A 22,271-nucleotide genomic window follows, 5' to 3' on the forward strand; every position below is an offset into this window, starting at 1 on the left:
TCCATACATCTACGGGTAGGAGTACAGGGAATAACAAGTCAATGTCGCTCAAGGTGAACACAGAGGACTGTAAAACGGACTCTATTTCTTTGTAAAACCCCGTCGGGTTTTTCCTAATATCGGGAACTGATTGTCTAATTGTGTTCACTTCCTGTCGTGAAAACGGGACGTGAACAAATTGCGATACATAATGTGCAGGGATATCCACAGCGGGGGCACCAGTCCCAGCGTTGGCGGGGATCTCAACTTTTGGGACAAAGGTCGGAGGAACCTCTCTCATAGGCAACCTAGATATAGGTACCTCCGGCCGCTTACTAAGCAATAGAGCCAGGTCGAGCGCTAAGGCAGCTGTAGAAGTGTCGGGCGAAAAAGCCCTTTTACAAATCCACAATAATTCTATGGGGCAACTAACCCTCTAACTTACACATTCTTCTTGCAGGTGCTGTACCATCACCTGAATTACCTTTCTTTGCATTTCTACTGTATACGGACTATACGTGTCATACACTTCACCTGGCGGTATCGATGAATCCGAGATCCATCGAACCGCATCTTTGGTACAAATTCGTACTTCCTCAGGTGCCGCTCTTTGGCATCCTCATCTCGTGATTTTTCAAAGTATTTCCTAAACTCAAACAATCTTTCAACATGTCCATATACTTTCTGCTCTGTGTCCCTCGAAAGTGCCAAAGCATTCAGATCTCTCACCCCTTGTGGAAGATCCGAATTTTGTAATCTACCCCACATCACACACAAATGAGTCCCCAAACCTTCGATAAAAACATTTTTCTCGGGAAAACTATTCAAATTAGATAATGTAGAAAAAACATTAGCTTGATCACCTTTCTCCATGCAATGCTTAGCCCATGCAAACAATTCCTGCTTCCTATCTGCAGAAACAGTACTACGAGTCACAACCTTTGACCCTGCACCTGGATCAACTTCAATCAATACGGGGCCACTCGGGAGCGGAGGTATAGGTAAATTTAACAAAGGTGCAACTATCTGTGCAGGGGGAAGGGGCGGTGCGATAGGCGGAGGAACAACAACCAAAGGACTAGGAACAATAGGCTGTACAGGGGGAACAGGAATAACAACAGGCGCGACAACAGGAATAGGCAGAGCGCCCAAAATAGGAGCATACGGAGGTGGCGCTGAGGCATCGGGCCTGCGTTCATTTAATAATTTCTCATTAATTTCCTCAGAAACATGGAAATCTTTAGAGGGGTACTTTTTTTGGACTCCGAGTGAAAAGGCTCTATCCATATTTTTAACTAATTCTGACCGCTTTTCTTTATCATATAATAATGCTTTTTCAGCATTTGTTTTATGACGACGTGCATGTTTATCCCTACTTTTAAGCTGCTGCGATGCTTCTTTCTTCCAATTTTGTAACACATCGAAGGCTGCTGGTCTAGCCTTTTTCTTTAACAAGATCGATTCTAAGTATTCAATACGGGGGATCTCAAAACTACCGTTGATTGGCCACTGAAATTCAGAGGCATGTCTGGTCTGTCTGTGCCAAATATCATTAAATACGATACTTCCAATGCCATACTTACAGTACATAGTACACGCCGGCGACCCCTCCTGTGGTGCCGGGCGGCTAAATTCCAAAGATTGTCGATCGCTGCGGAACAGAGCCCTAAAACAGCAAGACAATTTCCCAGGCATTTCACAAAAAATTGGTGTTACCTGGTCCAATAGATGTGTCTGCAGATACAATACGCCAAATTCAAATTGTCACGGTTAAATTAAGAGCCGGGTCACGACTGCACCTGACCAAACCTAAGGAGGACCGTACGGTTTACCAAAGAACTTACCTAACGAATTTTACCTTGTGTTTGGTCGTTTCGGCAAATCTGCCCGCCTCAAAATTGGACCCTCGTCAAGATGCCGTGTCAGACCACACGACTATCGTCCAAGGATCGGATCGTGCAGCGCTGCCGAGGTATCGCGTCTCGATCGGTCGGGCCCGCAGAATCACACCGTCCGATCCCGGTTCGATAGTCTGCGTCAACCTTCAATGATCCGGCATCAATCTTGAGGGTCCCTATTCGGGCGCCAACTGTGGAAACAGAAAAATTGATATGAGGCCGGGAAGCCCAAAGGAAACACACCAACACAGGTTACACAGGACATACAAAACGCTTTATTCAAAGATACAACAATTACCAAAAGTCAATTGACATACGGATAGCTATTCGGCCCTCAGAGTAACAGAACGAACCATCAACAGTAGTTTGCCATGTTAGTGTGAGAGACCGAACATTGGGATACTCTGGTTTTTATACTTTTTTATCCAGCTCTGGCCAACCCCCTCGCAAGTTAACCATTCTCAGAACCAGACCTAGGGTTCGTTGCCAGGTCAATCCCATAATGTATGCATTTGATCAGTTCCGCTGATACAGTTGTTCATTTACACATAGGTCAGGGATAGGACAAGGTCTCAGTTCGCGACCCTAACAAGTGGCCTGCGGGCATATTATTTATTCATGTGTGTGGAGGTCACAACGGCCAGAATCCCACTCGAAATGTCATTCAGCCTCCATTTTGTTGTTCAGGGTGACTTCCACACTACAAGAGAACCTAAAATGGCGGCTAAATCCAAGATGGCGGTTTACACAAAACATTAAGGTCAAGACCTTGCCGCGGAATCTATGTACACGATGTTTTTAGACAACTTGGCGTAGGCCAACATACATTCAAACAATGCGATAGGAGGTACAATATTATTTCGATTTCCACAATCAGAACTAGCCATGACCTTTTGGGAATTCTGCCTCTCCCACCAAATGAAGGCTCAGGAGATATTCATCCCGAGGGTGTCCAATGTGCTCTCAGATTGGTGTTCCTCTTACTGGCGAAATCCAGCAGACTGCCGGCAACAGCAAGCAGTCTTCCAAATTCTAGAGGTACTTTGGGGACCATTCAGATTGATCTCTTTGCATCCTCTCTCAACACACAACTCCCAACGATTTTGAGCTGGAATATGGACCTGGATGCTTGGGGTACAGATTCATTCATGCCATTTGCCCTGATTCTCAGAATGCTCCTGTCCATGATAACACAGAGCACAGAAGTTGTGTTAATTGTGTCAATGTGGTAGCCTAATGTGCTCTGACTTCTGATTGCATTTGGTATGTGCCTCGGTTGCTGTGGATGCACCCCAAGATCATTCAGAATCCCGCCTGTCAGTATCATCATATGGTTCAGGATGACTCACAGCGTCTAGTTGCCTGATCAATCTCAGGGACAGTTGGGATCTGGAGGGCCTTTCTGATCCAGTTGCCATGCTTATCAGATGATACTGAGCCCCCAGTAAACTTAAGACCTATTAATCAACACGGGCTGCTTGGGTTCCTTGGTGTTATCATAGGGATTTTGATCCCCATCCAGCCCATGAAGTGGCATTGTTCCATTTTTTGATAGAGCTAGCTGAGTCCTCCTCCTATCAGATGGTGAACTTGAATCGGTCTGCAGAGTCCACCTACTGCAACTTGGGGTGCATTTCCATGCTAAGGGAACATTGACTGCTTTGTTGCTTGCTTACAGATGTTCACATTTCAGCACCACCGAACCCCAGATGTTAACTTCATTTTGAACTTTTTCAAGAATTGGCCTTGCAACACCCAGTGTTCTCTCAAACAGTTATCTATGTAAATGGTCATCCGTATGTGTCTGGTGGCATTCATGCGAATATAGGATGCATGATCCTTGGATATTAAAGTTTGAGTATTTATGTCTTCTCGGCTTTCCTTTTAGTTATATCAGAACAGTAAGACAGCTTCTAGAGTCACTGATTTTCGGGCTTTTCCAAACAATCCGCAATTGTGTGTGGTACCATGTCTTAATTGTTACGGGCAGGCCACAGTTGATTTGAGGAGCTCTTCTGGAAAATGATTTATTTCATTTCCGAAATCTTTCTCCCTGGTGGGGTGGGATAAGATGGTAATGACAAAGCCATGGTAGGCATTGAGTTATTTGGAGCTCATTCGATTATCGGAGCAGTGGTATCAAAGGTCTTTTGGGCTGGGGCCAAATTGGGAGATATCCTTTGAGCAGCCAATTGGGCTAATGCTGCAAAATTTGACACCTTTTACTGCAAACCCGTTGCACATGCATCAACAGTGGTATTGGCGCTGCTTTGCAATTGTATATTATGAACCTCTGTGTTATGCCCTAGGACACTGATTCGTACAGAGGTATGTAGTATCCCTCTTTGGCACCCACCCACTAATTAATTGTTTCTGTGTTCTTTCGCCCCAGATGCAGGGGTGCAGGATGGCCAGGCATTCTAATAGGACAATTTGATAATGCCAACAAGATCGTTTCAAGGTTTGATGGCTCAGTCACAAAAAATGTTCATGAGGTGTTGCAGTAGTCAATGAAAAGATGAAGATGGGATGATGGGAGGAAATTACGGGGCATGTCTGTCATGGATTGGAGGAGAAGAGGGATGGGCATGGACTGTTGCATGCTGTGAGCAGTAGTTGTTTAAGAAATGTGTATAACATTTGTCTTTTCTTTTCCTGTTGCTGTATACTTAACGATGAAAACAGAGTGCATAATACACACCTCCATGCCACTAACAGAATCAAGACTTTCATCAGGACTAATCAGTATTCATAGTCACACATATATGTAAATCTCGCAACTGACACTTGATGCTACTGCTTTGTTTTGAAATTATTCAATGCATTGTCGATGCTTTTGTAATCCAAGCTTGCATCATGAAATGCACATCTGTCTGCAATCTAGGCATGAACTGACATCAGCTGTGCGATAATGGGTCATGGTTCTCTGGAAACCCGAGATCAGTGCAAGTATGCACTGCACTCCAAGACCTGCCCAGTTATACACAAATAGACCAACGCCTTTGAAGCACATTGGAAATTAGCTGTAACACTTACATAGCAACATAATTATCCTGTCATCCCAAATAACATTAACCATTCCTTCAAATTGTCAGCCAATGGATGTTTTGACAGATGCTGGTCTTGATGTCCAGCGCAGAGGCAAGCCCCAATTTCCAGTTCCCAGAGACGTGGGCACCAAGGATGGACCTAAATTACATTAGACTGCCAGTCCCAGATGTCCATCAATGAAGCTATTCATAAGAGACCCTTAGGCACCCCACCATTCTTGTTTCTCACTGCTTGCTTCTTCTGGGATGAATATGCATATGTCTAATATTTAACTGCATCCCGAACTGGCCAGGGAAGGACCACAAACGGATCTCCATCAGAAGCACAGTATATGAACATTTGACAGTGCATTTTCACATCCAGATTATGAAGCCAACTGCAACATGGCATCTACTTATAGTCCTAAATACAGAATGGGTATTTGTTTAGGATTGTGAAGGAGAATCGTAATATGTAAGTTACTGATAATTGTTTTTATAGAATGGTGAAAACAAGAATATTAGATATGATTAAAACAAGTTTTAGGAATAGAAATATTCCATGACAAACCGAGAAAGTGAGCTGATGGTTTGCGTGCCTGCATTACCGATATGGAAATATTCTATGTATAGCTATTTGTCAAAGTGTCCAACCCAACGTTGTTTGGCGGCATGCAGGAATCCTTGTTTCTTTTGAAAATCTATGCAGTTTGCATAATGCAAAAACAAAAGCGAAGAAATTCATGAGAAGCGTTTTGACATTCCAGACATACAACGGCCAAGGCGAAGCAGTTCTTTGGTGGCTGATCACTGGAGTCTGACAGATCAAGGCCGGTGACATGCTTTGCGATTCATCAGTTACTGAATGTATAAAAAGTACGTCTATTGCAAATGCAAAACATCCCGATGATTAGGTATATTCTATTGCATCACACTGTGTTTATATATACTAGAAAAGAAAAGAAAAAACAGTAGCTCACCTTTTGTTTGTGCCCTGTTCGGTTTACCGCTTCATAAGTCATGGTGCCACTGAATTTTAAAAAGCATACACCTGTTTGGTGAATTAATTCTGTTGTGGTGATTTTCGAAAATGAATTACATATATGGTATTAGATACGATGGAGTGGAACACGAATTGCTTATTAAAGTTAACCTTTTCATATTGCTTTACAACGATTCAATCAAAATATTCCTTGGTCAATAGTAAGGCTCTGGTTGTGAACTATTATCCTAAGTTACTGATATGTATTACAAACATGACTTTCTGGAGCATGAATATTGGTTTTGCTTTGTAAACATTACTCGTTTCTGCAGATTACTCTGTTGTGATTGTGTGATGATATGTGGGTTGTTAGATACTGTACACGGAAGAGGCCAGCTTCAGTTGTGCATAGAGACTGACACGTTCTACAGGTTCTTGAAAAAAAAAAACATTATTGCCTAATCACAGCATTCCCTTCTTTCTGTTTCTGTTTTTTTTTTTCATTTTGTTTCTTTTTTTCTTTTCTTTCTTTCTTTTTCTGTCACTCCTGTTGTTTTCCAATCCATCTGTCCTCCAACTTGAAGATTGCAACTGCAATTAAGGTATATTGTGTCTTATCTCTGTGGTTTTATGTTATTTAAAAAAAATGTTGAATGGAATTGAAGCAATTATTCTGAAATGGAATGGAAGTACATTTTTGTAAAGGTTGTGTAACCATATACAAAGAAAAAAGAAAAAAAAAGAAATTGTGATTTATCTCAGTGCATTTCTCCTTTTCCTACAGACTGACGAAAGACTCTTATAACGGCGAGAATACAAGACAAAAATAATGTCAACCTTGGGCATCTACACCAAAATCACTGGCATCCATTATCGAGCATGACACACAATGATATAATTTAGAACATTGCACCGTTTACAAATAAATGTGGAACTATATTTGGGATTTGGCACTTTGGGTGTAAGAAAGTAAGCTATTTTCATTGCAATTTAAACTTGTGGGACCCACTTATATTGGTCATCTTATTTACAGGCATAATTAATTGCAGCTAACTCACTATGCAAACATGAGACTGCACAGAAACTGCAAAAACATACACTTTGCTCTAACGGAGTGTTTTAGTTTCAAAACAGTGTTGCAATGTGCCATTCCTAAGATTAATTCGGCAGTGCAATCACTCAATGTGATTACAAGTGTATGGCAGCCAGGGTTTTGCAGTCACACTTTCTGTTTAGAATACTGACGTCCTGATGCAAACATATAATCTTAAACATGACGAAGATCAACTTTTTACAATGTAGCAAACCAGTACATCATATCATCAAAACGTTTTTGGGGAAAATCATACATTAAAAGATTGTTTGTAATATCACTATTACTTTTTACTTAACAGGTCTCACATTAATGACCCTAGTGCTTTAGTTTGAGGACACAGTATGCCCAAGGGTGTGTTCGAATAAAATAACATACTATTGACTGAGAGATATCATGCATTAATGCATGAAGCTCTTTTTCTTTGATTAGATGTTGACCTGGCAAAATGTATGCTAAGATTATTTTTTAAGAATTATGTGAACTGCAAACCTCTGCATGTCCTGGTCTTTCAATGCAAAGGCAGACTCTGGTGGAATGTGAGTGAAGGGGGTCTTCAAATAAGTATATGTTACTGGAGAAAAATACATTTCCAGGCCAAAAATACAAAGGGACTGAATGCATCACATGCAGGCCTGTTTGAACAGTGCACTCATTTAAACTAAGAGGGTCATATCCATTTTAGTGAAAGCCACATGTTCATGACTAAAGAAAGCTGCACCCACACATTCTGAGAACACAGTATTCATGTGGGTTCAGAAAAGAACACATTGATTCCGGAGAACAATACTTTGAATTCCAACCTGTGGGAACCCTTGCAAACAGGCCGTTGTCTACAATTACATGGCTACATCCCTACATTCACAACCTCACACATGTTCGGGTGAGATAAATTGATTGACAGTTTGATCTGTTTTGTTAAATGTATGTCAAGTACTTTTTCCTCTGACAACTGTCATGATGCCTACCCCCGGAGCACCAAGCCAGGCCCAGCACCCCCGGAAGCAGGCATCATGCCCTCGGGTAAAAGCCCAGCGGCCCCTTATAGGGGCTCTTTGGACTCAGTCCTGGCGCCTTTGGTGCCAGGCTCATGTTGGACATCAGTCCTGGCGCCATAGGCGCCAGGCTCATAAAGGGAGGTGTTTTGTGCACTTACCTGATGCAGACCATGCTGCACGCTTCAGGCCTCCCTGAGACCTGAAAGGGACTATTTTTTCATAGTGACTATTTTTTCACTCGGGCGTGGCCAGGGAAGGATACATACCTAGCTGGGGAAGGATACATACCTGGGACTTCTTTGGAGGCTATTTAAGCCACGCCCAGACAGCAGCTCATGCTTCGCGTTGTTCTGCTTCCTGCAGCTTAACGCTCACCGTGTCTGCTCCTGCTCCTGGACTCCAGCCACGCCCGCCTCGAACCTGGAAGACCTGCAAGGAAGGAAGAGAAGAGAAAGGTGAAAACCAAGGACTATTTCAAACTTCTTACCTGCATCCGGAATCTTCTCGCCAGCATCCCTGAAGAAAGACTTCCATTTAAAAGCATTGCGTTGCTCGCTGCAGCGCCACGCTTCTCTCACCTGTCCTCGAGACATCTCCCGGCTCCATTGCGGCTGTCAGCATCGGACGCCACATCTCTGCACCTAGGGGAGAGAGGAAGAAACAAAAGGTGAGCAGAAGGAACACAGAAGGAAAGCCTGATTAACAGCCATAATACTTACTGGCTTTTCTTCCACATTTCGGGTCGGCGCCGCCCCGTTGGCAGGTACCGTACCCCGGCCCCTATGGGCAAAGGACAAGAGACATTTCTGGGGAATGATAAGGACATTTAGAGGGATCGCCCTCATCACTACTCACCTCGGCTGTTTAACCCCTCGACGCATCGCCTTCATTCTGCACCTGAAATAAAGGACAGATCACAGGTTAGTAAGACAACATAAAGGGGGCCTCACTTGAACTTTGAACTTTCATACTTACGGCGCATCGCTCAGGAAAGTCAAGTGGATTTTGCCAGCACCATTCAGTGAAGTAACTGGACGAACGCGCGCCCCTGCACCAGAAGCAGGATGGAGAGTTCATCCTTCCAAACCATAAGGTGAGCTTAAACCGGGGTTTGGAGGAAGTTAGAGAGGAACGAAGGGGGAAAAGGGGGAGCTAGCACACTATTCTGCAGACTGTTAATACCCTTTCTCATCTGCAGAAGGACATTCCTATGGGCCAGGCAAGCACGATTTGGAGGTCCTGTCCAATCGGTGTTCCGGGTCCTGCGCATCATGCTAGAAGAGGCCATAGCAATCCAGACTAGACCAGCGCCCCCGTGGGAACCAGGTGAGCGTTACAACAACATACTTTTGTTGAAGCTAGAAAACAATACATATTTGGAAAAGTGGTTGATACATGTTTGTGTTAAGCAACATACATATTTAGAATGTCTAGACTATAGTATAATAGATAGAAAGATAACATTTAACTGAATGTTTGTATGGACTGACAATAGTGAGATTCAAAATAGACAGATAACATTTTGTTTGTGTTGTTAATGGTTTTTCATACATATATATTATAGTGATCTCCAGCGTAAAGCTGGAGGACAACTTGGTTAAAGTTGCTTTATTCTATTAAATATATATTTAATATTTGCCTACCTCACTGCCTGATCCTTGCCCAGAATTGTGGGCGGGGCATTGTATTGATGGGAGCACAAGAATGGCATGTCAGATCTGTGTAAGCCAATGAATCTATACATATAAACTATATCAAATATAAATTGTCTCTACATACAGTGCTGCTGTAGAAAAAAAAACAATAAGGAGAACAGGCTTGCTCTTTACACTTATTATACCATTACAAGCATTTTAAAAGTGTTTTGCAGGTGGAGTGGCAGATGGGAGGGGAGATTGCTTTGTACTTCCTGCTTTCCCTAAAAAAAACTCTTCTTTGTACGCCTGCATGCGATGTGCATGCAGTCATAAACTAATGCATTTCCATAGAATTTGTCAGCTTAATCACCACCCAGAAGCAGGCAGATTCCATAGGAGTATAATGTAAATGTCTTTCTGTAAAGTCTTATTTGGTGATGGATTTTACATCATTTACAAAATATATTTTAAATGTTATGTTATGTTGTGTTATGTTACTTTGCATTTGTATAGGGCCCTATGTACCATTGGTATGGTCTCAAGTCGCTGGTAGGTTGAACGCCCTCGGGACCCGAAGTTCAAGTTAGTAGAGAGAATAGCGAGAGTCAAAGGTGCGTGTGAGCACCGGATATGTGTGCAGCTGATGCGGCATTCGTTAAATGTAAAGAGTAAAGGAGATTGTGCCTGCTTTAATTGTTTTAATTGCACTCTGTTTTCCAAAAGTAAGACAATATGCAACAGCAAGTAAGTGATAACGTTGTCTGTCCGCTATATGCAATGAGCATGTCCTCTTTAGATGTGTTTAAGGAATTGGGAGGTGGCCTCCATCTTCTTTTTATGAAATTACTTTACAAAGAAGGGATATGAAAAACATGTAATCTGGTAATGATCTTGAACTTGACTTTTTTGGCCAATATATATTTGATTTGTTGTATCTGTGATTTTAATAACTTCTATTTTGTCATGAAAGATTGCTTCTAAGATAAAATGCTTAAATCAAAAATCCTTACAAAATGGTATATGTACATTGCTTTAACATTAGAAACGTGTCAAAGTATTTACCCTGAAGTGCCTTTTTTTGAGTCTCTTGATTTCTTGTACTCTTTTCACCAATAAGAAATGAGACACATTCTGTTGAGATCCTTTACCTGAGTTTTCTGAATTATTATTCATAGTTTGACATCCAGGGATTGTTGTGACATGAACTTTTACTAGTGTTTTGCATGATTCATTTGACCTGATTGTGATCTTGTATTGACTTATTTTTGTTTATCAATTAAACATAACCTTGCTACCACAATTTGTATCATGGCCTTCTTAATGTAAACATAATTTAAATCCTCCTTTGTGTGAACTGATCTTTAGTGGCAGTTCAACTGATAAGGGCAGTAGGGATTGGTTGAGTGGAAATCTGTTTGAGCTGAGCTGTGGGCAAATGTATTCATTTGTTTCATATTGATATAAGAGATGCAAGGGAATAACTAAATGGCAGTGTATGAGACTGCACTGACTGAAGCATATTATGTTATATAAAATGGAAAGTAAGTGCCTACTCTGAATATGATCTCCCAGTTCATTAGTTGGATAATTTATGTCAAGTGAAAACACCATTGATAATGTCACACAGTATCAGTCATTTGGAATCTTTGGAATTTCTGCTGGTATCGATTTACTCTACCCAGTGCATGTCATAGGTTTTATGTCCTGTTTACCTATTTGTATTTGTTTGTTCATTTTCAGCTTTCTTTGCTCTACCGGGGGTGCTCTTTTCTTCTCATTGCCCTGGCCAGGTCTTGTCTGACTTTTGTTGCTCTATGAAGTAAATTGCTCTCAACATTTGGTGGCACAAGGATGACACTGAATTGCAGATTGAATTGTCTCTCAAGAGGATACTCTTTATAAGGCCATCTTTGCCACCCATTGTTTGATGCGGGAAAGGGCCATGGGACACTTCAGAGGACATTCTCAAGATGGCTACCTCCTCTGGGCCCTCAGGATTCAAGACATGCTTGGGACAGGATGAACATCTTCTTAATCACTGAGGGCAATGGTTTGCGTCCTACAAGGAGGCTGGGGTTTGGAGGTCAGGAGTAGCCACATGGGGGTGGGGATCAAACAATGTGGTACCTATACCAGCAGGATTCGCATGGGGAGTGTTACATGACTGTGAGGCAGATGGGCAATGGAATCAGTGACAAGTGGGGTTGGTGTTATGTCTCTTTCCTGGCGCATTGATCGGGGATTGTGGCAGAGGAGTGTGAGTCTATATCAGCAACACAGGCAGTGGGGGGCTTGAGAGGGAGGCAGAACAAGGTAAGTTGTCATGGTCCTCTGTGTCTCAGAAGTTGTCATTCACATCAATTAATATGTTAATATTCCCTGTCACCGATATATTTTCTGCCATGTTGTCATGCTATCACACCATCATGTGTTTGTTCCCATCATCATTATATTTTGGGGTTTTGCCACAGAGTGGGTGATGATAATGATCGGTATATTTATTGGTTTTAGGGTGCATTTGAATTTCAAGGTGTTTGAGAGAGGTATGCACTTTGCTTAAAATGACATGTCAGTTGTGGCTATTGGGGGAAAGCTCTGTGATACCTCCCTTTTTGTAAGTGGTCTGTTTTTTTTTATTATTTGAATGCCTGAAAGCAAGAGGACCAGGACATCTTTAATTGAGGTGTATCCATCCTTGAACCACGTTACTGTGATCGTGAAGCAGAGCATATTTAATTTTCCCTAGGTTTTTAAAATTGTAGCACATTTTTCATGGCGGATCCTGCTTTAATGCATCCAGTTTTAGGTTGGCTTACTAGTGCTTTGCCTTCGATTCTGGCATTCAATCCAGGGGACACATTTTGTTCTGTGTATGTGTTAACAATTAGGAGAGAGATATCTGAATCCTGATGGTGTTGGTTACGCTTAGCGGTTTAGTGGTAGATCTGTGGTGCTTAGAGGGTTATCAGGCTTCCCAGTATCTGTGATATCAACATGCACCCGGGCTAGTAAGTCTTATTGGGGTTTTGTCTGGTTATCTCACATATAGACTTTCACATTTTCTCTGGTTGCCTTGAGTAGTGTGACTGAGTAAGGTAACATGTATGATCAAAGTCACATTTTACTGACAGAACAAAGTCTGGAGAAGAACAACATTGAGGTTCCTGTTAAAAAAGTGAAGAATTTAGAAATAAAGATTTGGCTTGAAACAGTTAAGCTGACAATGTGGGTTCTTGAATGTGAGGATTGATATTTATATAGGAATCTCTGGCCTCTGTTGATCCTGTCATCAGACCATTGTGTACACATTGTGCCCATAAATTGTATTATCTTGCATTCTGAGTGAGAGGGTAACACATTAGAAGCCACATTCTAAGAGCATATTAGGGTGTTCTTGTAATATTCAGGTTTTAGAATTGTTCCTGCAATCTTTGCTTGTATTGTTTTCCTGGTATATTTTCAAGCAGACAAGGATCGCAAAACTTGTCATTCTTTGCGTGTGTAATTTGGATATCAGCTGTTAATTCGCCATAATCCTTCTTCAGATGCAGTATGTCCTGCTTTGCATGATCCTTTATCTCCTCCTTCCAAATAATAGGCAGCATTTCCTAATATGGGTTGACCATTGATGTTTACTGTCGGGAAGAATCTGTACAAAAGGGTGATGGGTTTCTGGAAATCCTATATGGTCATCTGTGTGTGTCATACTCAGTAATACATTTCAGCATTTGTTCACACTTCATTATGTCTGATGAATATGACAAAGTCCCCTGTCTAACATTGGGGAATTTCTAAAGTGTGGACCAAGAGGGATCAGTGCCTCTGTGAGCTAATGGATAACAGGTCTGTGGTTGGTATGGTGCAAATTCCCAAGTCACCCACACTAAGTGCATGCCCCAAGGCAGAGGACAGTCACATGAGTGAATTTAAGGAGACTGTCTTCTAAAGAGAGACCTCTACTCTTGACGATGTAACATCATATTTAATCAATAATACCACATTCTCCACATCACCAAATAGAAGTAGTGAACAATATTCCTTTAAGAGATCTGAACTCCACGACTGAAGGAAACCATGTAGCAAAGGAATACATTCCTGTGGCACTGGTAATAAGCATGTCCTCAAACCTCAGAAGCACATCAAGTTATACCACAGCACTCACTAAGCCGGTCAGGTCAGACATCAGAAGCACATCACATTTTCTTATGGCACATGTGGAGCGAGTCCTCTCAAACACCAGAGGTGTGTCATGTTGTCCTGTAAGAATCACACAGAGCATTTGTTTCAGAAAAAACACAGTGCATGTGTTTCTCTGCAGTGCAAGCTGAGAGACTGCATGCATTGAAATGGCACTGCATTCAAAGGTTTTTATACTTTCCTCATCTTCAATTGATTCTGAAATAGAGCGCAAGCACATGCTTTGTAACAACTTCAACAGGGGAAACACTCTGGGCAGCCGGGAACCGCAGCATCCCACAGTTAATGAATGGAGGATTAGCCCTTTAAAGGCTTGGTTCAGCACCAAACATGCAAAGCAAACATAAGTCAATCTGATTAGTGGAATCAGTCCATATCGCACTAATTCACATTCAAAGCATCACAGCCTAACAGTGAAACAAACACCAGGTGAGGAATCACAGGGCTGTAAAGGCCCAGATCCCCAGTCAGACAATGCAGACGTTTTGAGTTGGAGCAACACCTGGATGAACTTTCAGTCAGCAAACCTGAATTAGCTGAATTTTGGGTGATTCATCAGGATGAACCACAGATAAAGATTTGGACAACATTTTGGGAACTTTGTCCACGTTGATTAAAGTGGGAAAGGTGGCTCAAGTTCCCATTAAGAATCAGGCAACTTTCTGAGAGACACAATTTTGTTGACAGAGGCAGGGTTATGACATTTGAGGAGGATTAGGGCTATTCATGGGAAGAAGGGAAGGTAAAATGAATGAGTGACTGGGACATGGTCAGAGAGTGACAGCAGTTTCGGACACTTTCAGTGTTTGGATGATGCGCATAACACAAGTCCGATCACCATAGATTTGGGGAGGCGTGTGATACAGGTTTCAGTGTCCATTCTTAGAATGAATGGACAAGACACACGCTATCGGGTGACACTTGTTTGCAAGAGAGGGAGCACCTGGTAATTACAGATGGTAGCTATTTTACTTGGAGAGCGACTAAGATTGGAGGTGGTAGACACATCAGTCAGATGCCATTTCTTAGAGCAAGTATACAAGATATGTGCCTTTAAGTGACATCTGAGCAATTTAGTGGGAGAAACCATGAATCCATGAGGGCAGTTTGTGGTAAAGCCATACTCACCAAATGTTGCCAAAGAGAGCAGCAACGATTCTGGTAGGTGGAGGACGACCCACAAGTCCATGTCCATCTCTTGAAGCAAGTGAATGGGACATATACAATTGGATGGCACCTGGAAGAACAAGTAGTAAGAGCTGGGAATCAATGAGGGTTCGTTGTGGGAGTGTCACACTTGTATGATTATTCTTGGAGGATGAAGTAGACATTCAGGAAGTTAGTGGGTGGCATACCAGCCAGAGTCAGTCTCTTGATGCGAGTGGATGAGATACATTTTTAACTGGGAGGTGCCATGAATGTATGAGAGGAGCTTTTGGGAAAGTCACACTTGCCTGATTTTGGTGGGAGGGAGTAGTTTAGATTTGAGAGGTGGTTGACACACCAATAAGTGGTCTTCTCTTGAAGTGAATGGTCAAGTCATGTGGCATTGAGGAGCTGGAACTCCCTAAGGGAAAATGGTGTAAGCATCACGTTCACCTGATTTTGCTTGGAGGGAGCCGCAGTGATTTGGTGAGATAGGTGACACTGTCAGCATCTGTGACTTCAAACATGTGGAGGAAACACGTGTCAGTGTGTTACACCTGGGAGAAGGACGAGTAAGAGTAGCTGGGAATCCTTGTAGGCACTTCATGGAAGAGACATGCTTGCCTGAATTGAGATTGAGCAGCATATTTTCGTGCTCTGAAACACGAGCGCAATAGAAATAAAATATCAATCAATCAAGATATATTGGGTGGTGGGGAGTGATATATTTTTGGGCACAATTAGACAACATGTCCATTCCCAAAGGAGCGCAAGGTGCACAAAGACATGATACATGCACCTGCACAAGAATATGCACAGATAATTCACCAGAAGAATAAACATGTAGAGCAATCATCAAAGTGGTTTCAATTTCAGTTCCTTCAATCAATTTAGGGACAGAAATGGTGGCCAGATTTACAGACATCAACTGAACCTAGTGAATCTGGCAATAATGTTGGCAATTGATTTCTTGGCCTGCACTTTTGTGATAAATGCTGGGTCCTGGCACCTTATAGGAAAGGTTGATCACCACTGGGAAGTTCTCAACCAATCTTGTTGTTTTTTATCACAAAGCACAACCAGAATTGTACAACAAGGTTACGTCTGTAGTAAACTTGTTCTACTGTAGTCCGTGGGCCAGACATCACATGGACCAGCAGTCAGAGCGTTGACTACATGGTGGCCACAGCACACCAGGTGGGCATTCCTTTCTCCAACAGCTGGGGCCTAGCATAATTGAAGGGGGCTGCAGTTGTGCAACTCTGCACAGGGCAACTGCGTGTCTGCAAGTGTTTCAGGCATCATACACAGTGAAGTTAACCTCTGGGAGAAGGAGAATGTTCATTATTATGCAAATGGCCTTGGTTGCACCAGATAGTGGATCATATATACTTCAAGCCTTGTGATTTGGCAAGACAATGCACCTTCAATGTTTTTCAAGTTTTTCTCCACATGTTTTATAAGCAAGTTCAAACCTGTGTCATGATTCCTATCCCTGACCCCTTCAGTTGCAACAGCCCCGTGCAGCAGTCAGGTTGCAGCCCCCCCCACAGTGACTCCAAGGGTCCAAAAGACCCATCGACAGCAGACATGGAGACAGTCCTGGCGCCTTTGGAGCCAGGCTCATTATCCAGTAGAAGGCCAGCCCAAACTGGGCCTAAATCCAAAATGGAGGCACTTCCTGTAGCTCAGTTCCATGAACTGAAGCATTCAGACTAGTCTTTTGGGTGTGGTCGAATCTTCAAGTGTGGCTAGCTATATGAGCCACGCCCGAAGTGGGATTCACGCTTCGCATTTTTCTGCACTCCTGCAGCGTAACGCTCACCGTGTCCAGCTTCAGCTCATCTGCATCTCCCGGTGACCTGATTCTGCAGCATCACTCCTAGATTCCACCGGCAACCTGCAAGAACAAGGACAACATTATCAAGAACGCTTACCTGTAAGTAGCGGCTCCAACTTCCATCTGCTCATCAGTCCACGCTCGGTGGTTCATCCATCTCCGGAGCGCTATGCAACCTGCAAGAACAAGAACAGCATTAGCGGGGAACTATTACTTGTGAGTAACAGCCTCTTCCTCAATTCGCGCTCCGTGGCTTCGCCATCTCCGGAGTGCTCAGTGACCTGCAAAATAAAAGACATTAGCAGCAGGTTTTGACATCGCGCTACGCTAAGCTGCAACGGCGATGGAAAGACATGCAAAACCCATTAACCACTTACCTGCATACTCAGCCACCGAACGACCTGCATTCCGGAAGGTCTGTGCACAGTGTCCTGCATGAAGGAGAGAAAGGAATACAGGTTAGCAAACTAGCCTATGTTGTGCAGCGCCGCACTTTGAGACAAATTACTTACCTCAGCCTTAATCACCTGGCGTTATGGCTCCACAACAGCAACAATTACTGTGAAAGGCAGAAAGAGACATTAAGAACCAAGAAAGGGAAAAAACACAGAAAAGCACAGGGAACGAAAGACCAAAAGACACTCACCTGCCCACTTTAAACAAGTCGGTGTTACAGCTGGACTGGACTCAACGCACGGGCAGAAGACCAGTGAAGTAACTAGGCCTTCAGAACGCCCTCAACTACACGTGCCCCTGCACTGAGATGCAGGACGGAGAGCTTCACGCACAAGAAAATAAGGTGAGGCATAACCCTAAGGGAAGGGACTTGGTCAGTGGGAGGTGGAAACCCTCATCACAGGCTCAGCATTTGAACCTCCACTCTCCTGTTATAGAACCTGCCCTCCAGTCAACATACGAACCAGCGGAGATGGGTTCAGGTCGGTGCACATCCTCCCATCCCGCATCGTGTGGCGTCCCCGTAGATATCAGGTGAGCGTAACAGCATGTGAATAAAATGGTGGCTGCAGTTCAGAATATCATCTCCTTGAGCCAGACATACCATGCCAGAATATGGCTTTGCAATATGTTGGTGTGCAACAAGTTGCACTGACCAACCCGAAAACCTCAGTGGACACCTGCTGGAGCTCTAGTTTGAACATGTTGGATAAGCTACATGAGCAGTGCAATGCCATCCCATAATATGGTCAAACTAACAGCATAGCTATATAAGAAACATTTTAACACTATGTCAGTGGCAGCTGTCATTCATTGGGCCTCATTACGACCGTGGAGGTAACCATGCCACTTTTTGCGGCATGGCTACCCCGATTCCGGGTACCGGGTCTGGGTTCCCTAAATGGGGAAATACCGGGCCACCGGGCCATTCTGACCTTGGAGGGCCCGGTATTTCCCCATTCAGGGAACCCAGACCTGGTACATCCCGATTCCCATATGAGCCCCCTTAGGGCTTAATGGGAATGGGGAGCATGCTAACAATGGGCCCATTAATGATGGGCCTATTGTTAGCATGCAGAACGGCTCGCAGGACCCACTAAGGAAGCCTGGTTTTACCATGACAGGTAGAACTGAAACAACACAGCTGGTGACGGACTTCCTTTTAATCGTTCATAGAGATCCATGAGTAAGTACCTGCTAGATTCCGCTGTAGACACATATTTGAAAATAAAAGTGGACAAGAGAATGACTTGCAATTGCAGCATGCATCACAAGGATGAGACATTGTGCATATATGCATGGATGTTTTTGCTGCAGTACTTTCAACATCAATTGAACAAAGGCACAAAAGAGAACACACACCAGCCCACAATTTTACAATGCCAGCAGTTCTTGCAAACTCACTGATTGTCAACAGACATTACATCACTGACATTTGTGACATATCCTGGGTAGCCATCCCTTCTCCCTAAGAGGGAGTCCCCCACCTGTGAGGCTACGGATGTAAGCCTGCTCCATAACACCCTCCCTATGGATAGAGGCAAGTGGGACCTCACCGGGAAAGACTACTCCTTTGGGGGAGCAAGGACTACCGTTCTCAGGAGGAACTTCCTAGAGGACCCTTCCAGATAACACCAGTATATCTTCCCGATAGTACAGCTGAGGATTTATTGAAATTGAAAAAGAAAACTTTCCGCACCGAACTCTACGGTCATTTCCTTCGGGAATATTTGAAAAAAAGCATTATACCAAGTGGGCCCATAGTGCATAATGAACCCAGATTATTTCTAGAAGACAAAGAGTACACCTCAAATTTCAGTTTCATTGCCACAAAGTGCAGTCGGGACCTTATGGTCCTGACTATTACCACTGCACAAAGCATTAGCACAGAATTACAAAGAAACTTAGTGGCAAAAGAAACTAAATTTAAGACCAACACCCTCCTTACTGATATCGAGGCACAACTCTCAAACATCAACAAATAGTTTGAACAATTTAAGGCCAACACACTAACCAAGAAAACCAATAAGTTGAATAAAGATATTAAAGATTTCGGGACTGAAGTCATTTATCCGTACACGGCTGAAAGCTATATTGATTCCCTCAAAAAACAAGGAGGTGTACCCCAATCCTCACCAGGAGGTAGACGAGGTAGAGTTACCTTCTCGGGATCAAGTAGCTCTGGCTCATCTGGGGGAAGCTCTAACCAGAACTTTCCACCTTATTTGCCTTATCAATTTGGACAACCACAATTTCAGGGCCCTTCCCCTCCACCTTTCCCTTTTTTAGGCAGAGGAGGACAGGCAGGAGGAATGGGTCCCCCATTTTGGAACACTCCATACCAGGGACAATGGAGATGTCCCAGGAGACGGAGACGCTAGATCAGACCCCTGACAATAACCAGTTACCGATTTTCAATCAGGGCAAGTTTAACCTTTCACCATGTCAAATTTCACTCTTAGCTAAAGGTCTCTCCTTTGTACCAACCAGCGACACAGACTGGTACAAGACAGAAATGGAGATACGCTGTTTTTTTCGCAATCTACAACTCCGTGTTTTCTTTCAGGACCACAATGAACAATATACCATTCCTGACATGGGCCTACACCCACAGTCATCGTTTACACCTTCAGACAACCAGGTACCCGATGACCTACTCACCTTTGAGAGATGTGTCTTGAGAGACATTAGACAGCTAAAGAGGAATAGGAACAAATTACATCAGAATCTAACCAAGGGCGAGAGACAAGCTTTAAAAGATCTATCTAATAACCGGGACCTAGTAATCAAACCGTCCGACAACGGGGGTGGGATTGTCCTTATGACAAATGATCAATATACCAAAATGATTATGACTTTACAGTTATCAGACGCTCAGAAAGGACCCTACCAGAGAAATGCAAACAGAGATCTATGAAATGGTCAACTATGCCCAGGAGAGGGATTGGATAACTGATAAGGAAGCTACCTTCCTGACCACATCCTCTAACCACACACCCTGTTTATATGCCCTCCTCAAGATCCACAAAAATGCACAAGATCCACCGGGGAGACCAATTGTCTCTGGGTGTGGTTCGATTTTGGAACCATTGAGTCAATTCATCGATCACTTCCTTAAACCTTTGAGTATTAGAACTAAATCGTACCTCTGGGACATGATACACACCATTCAGGTGTTTTAAAAACCGCCCTTCAATTGCTCACAACAACTTCTAGTAACAATGGATATCAAGGAATTATATAAATCTATCCCACAGGATGCAGCGATAGATTGCATATATGAGCATTTGACTGGAGAATATGCCCAACCCGGCTCATACCGGGTCCCACCAGAATTCATTATCGAATTAGCGACCTTTGCCTTATGCAAGAATTTTTTCACCTTTGGCAATCAGTTTTATCTACAGGTCAAGGGTACGGCAATGGGTGCAATGTTTGCACCCAGCCTTGCAATTTTATTTATGGCCTCTTTTGAGGAACAATATGTTTACAGCCAAACCAACCAGTGGAATTCTAAAATTTTCCACTGGCACCGTTACATTGACAATATTATCTTCATCTGGACAGGGGATGAGACATCCCTTCAACAGTTCTTGGATTGGCTCAATACTTGTAACAACCACATTCAATTCACCATGGAATACAGTGCTGCACGGATACATTTCTTGGACCTGGAGATTTCATGTCTTGATAACAAACCTATTCAGGAAAACTCCTGACCGTAACACACTTTTACACTATCAAAGCGACCATCCACAACATATTAAACAAAATCTTCCATATGGTCAATTGCTCAGGATCAGAAGGAACTGCACCTCCCTCAATGATTTCTACGAGAACGCCAAAGCACTGAGTACGCGTCTGCAAATACGTGGATATCCCAAAAGATTGGTGAACACTGCGACCAAGAGGGCTCGATTTACCAACTGAGACTCACTTCTAACACCAAGGACAGAATCCAACGAACCCAAGGAAGAAAGATTAACATGTGTGATTACACATGGTCCCAATACTTTTGATTTGAAAAAAGTGATTCGCAAATACTGGCCCATTGTCAGACTACAACTCACTGACGAACCTATACCTCGGTTCGCTTTCAAAAGAGCGAGGAATATTAGGGAACACCTAGTCGATTCTTCATTTACCCGAGTTCCACCATGCACAGGTCTTTGGAATCTACGCAAAGTTACTGGGCATTACCCTTGCGGGTCATGCTCCGTGTGTAAATTCACCAAAAAAATACAAACGTTTAACATTGGCAACAAACAATGGGTCCTAAACAACCAATCTAACTGCAAGAGCAGCAAAGTTATATACTGCATTGAATGCCCATGCAGCCTCCGCTACGTGGGACAAACCATGCGCAGCGCAGGGACCCCGATCTCAAAACACCGGTCCAGGATCCAATGTAAGAACATCACCTCTCCTTTGGTCTCACACTTCTTGAACAACCATCACACCCCTGATGACATCCTCTGGTGGGTCCTAGACAGGATACAAACAGGCCAGAATATACAAAATAGACTCCTTGAACCAGAAAAAAGATGGTTTTATAGACTTGACTCTTTGCAGAATGGGCTCAATGAACAGTCTCCATTTTAAATCTGGCCTCTACAATTTGGATCAGGCTCTCACACCCTCAGCAGAACCCCCCGATCCTTGTATCTTATTGATTCTGTATGCAGAGATTAGAAGCTTCGCATCCACTTGCCCGCATTTTTTCAAACATATAATATCCCCCATGTAGGTTTCTCAGACCTTTTTGTGATCCCCTTCCGGTCACCACATCACCTTTTTTATCCAGCGTCTCCAATTTGGCTAGGCACGCTATATATTTATAGCTTGTGGAACCACCTCAGACCAGTCCCACTCAAATACCTTACATATCCTAGGGGAGGCATATGATTTCCACATGACAGCTGACCAGTTCATACCCACTGACGGAGCACAGTGGCCAATGCCTTCTCTTTTCTTACACCATTCAGGAATCCTGCTCCTCTTCCTAGCTTCTTATTT

This window comes from Ambystoma mexicanum, chromosome 7q (genome assembly GCF_040938575.1).
Source record: "Ambystoma mexicanum isolate Mex_15411 chromosome 7q, UKY_AmexF1_1, whole genome shotgun sequence".
NCBI lineage: Eukaryota > Metazoa > Chordata > Amphibia > Caudata > Ambystomatidae > Ambystoma > Ambystoma mexicanum.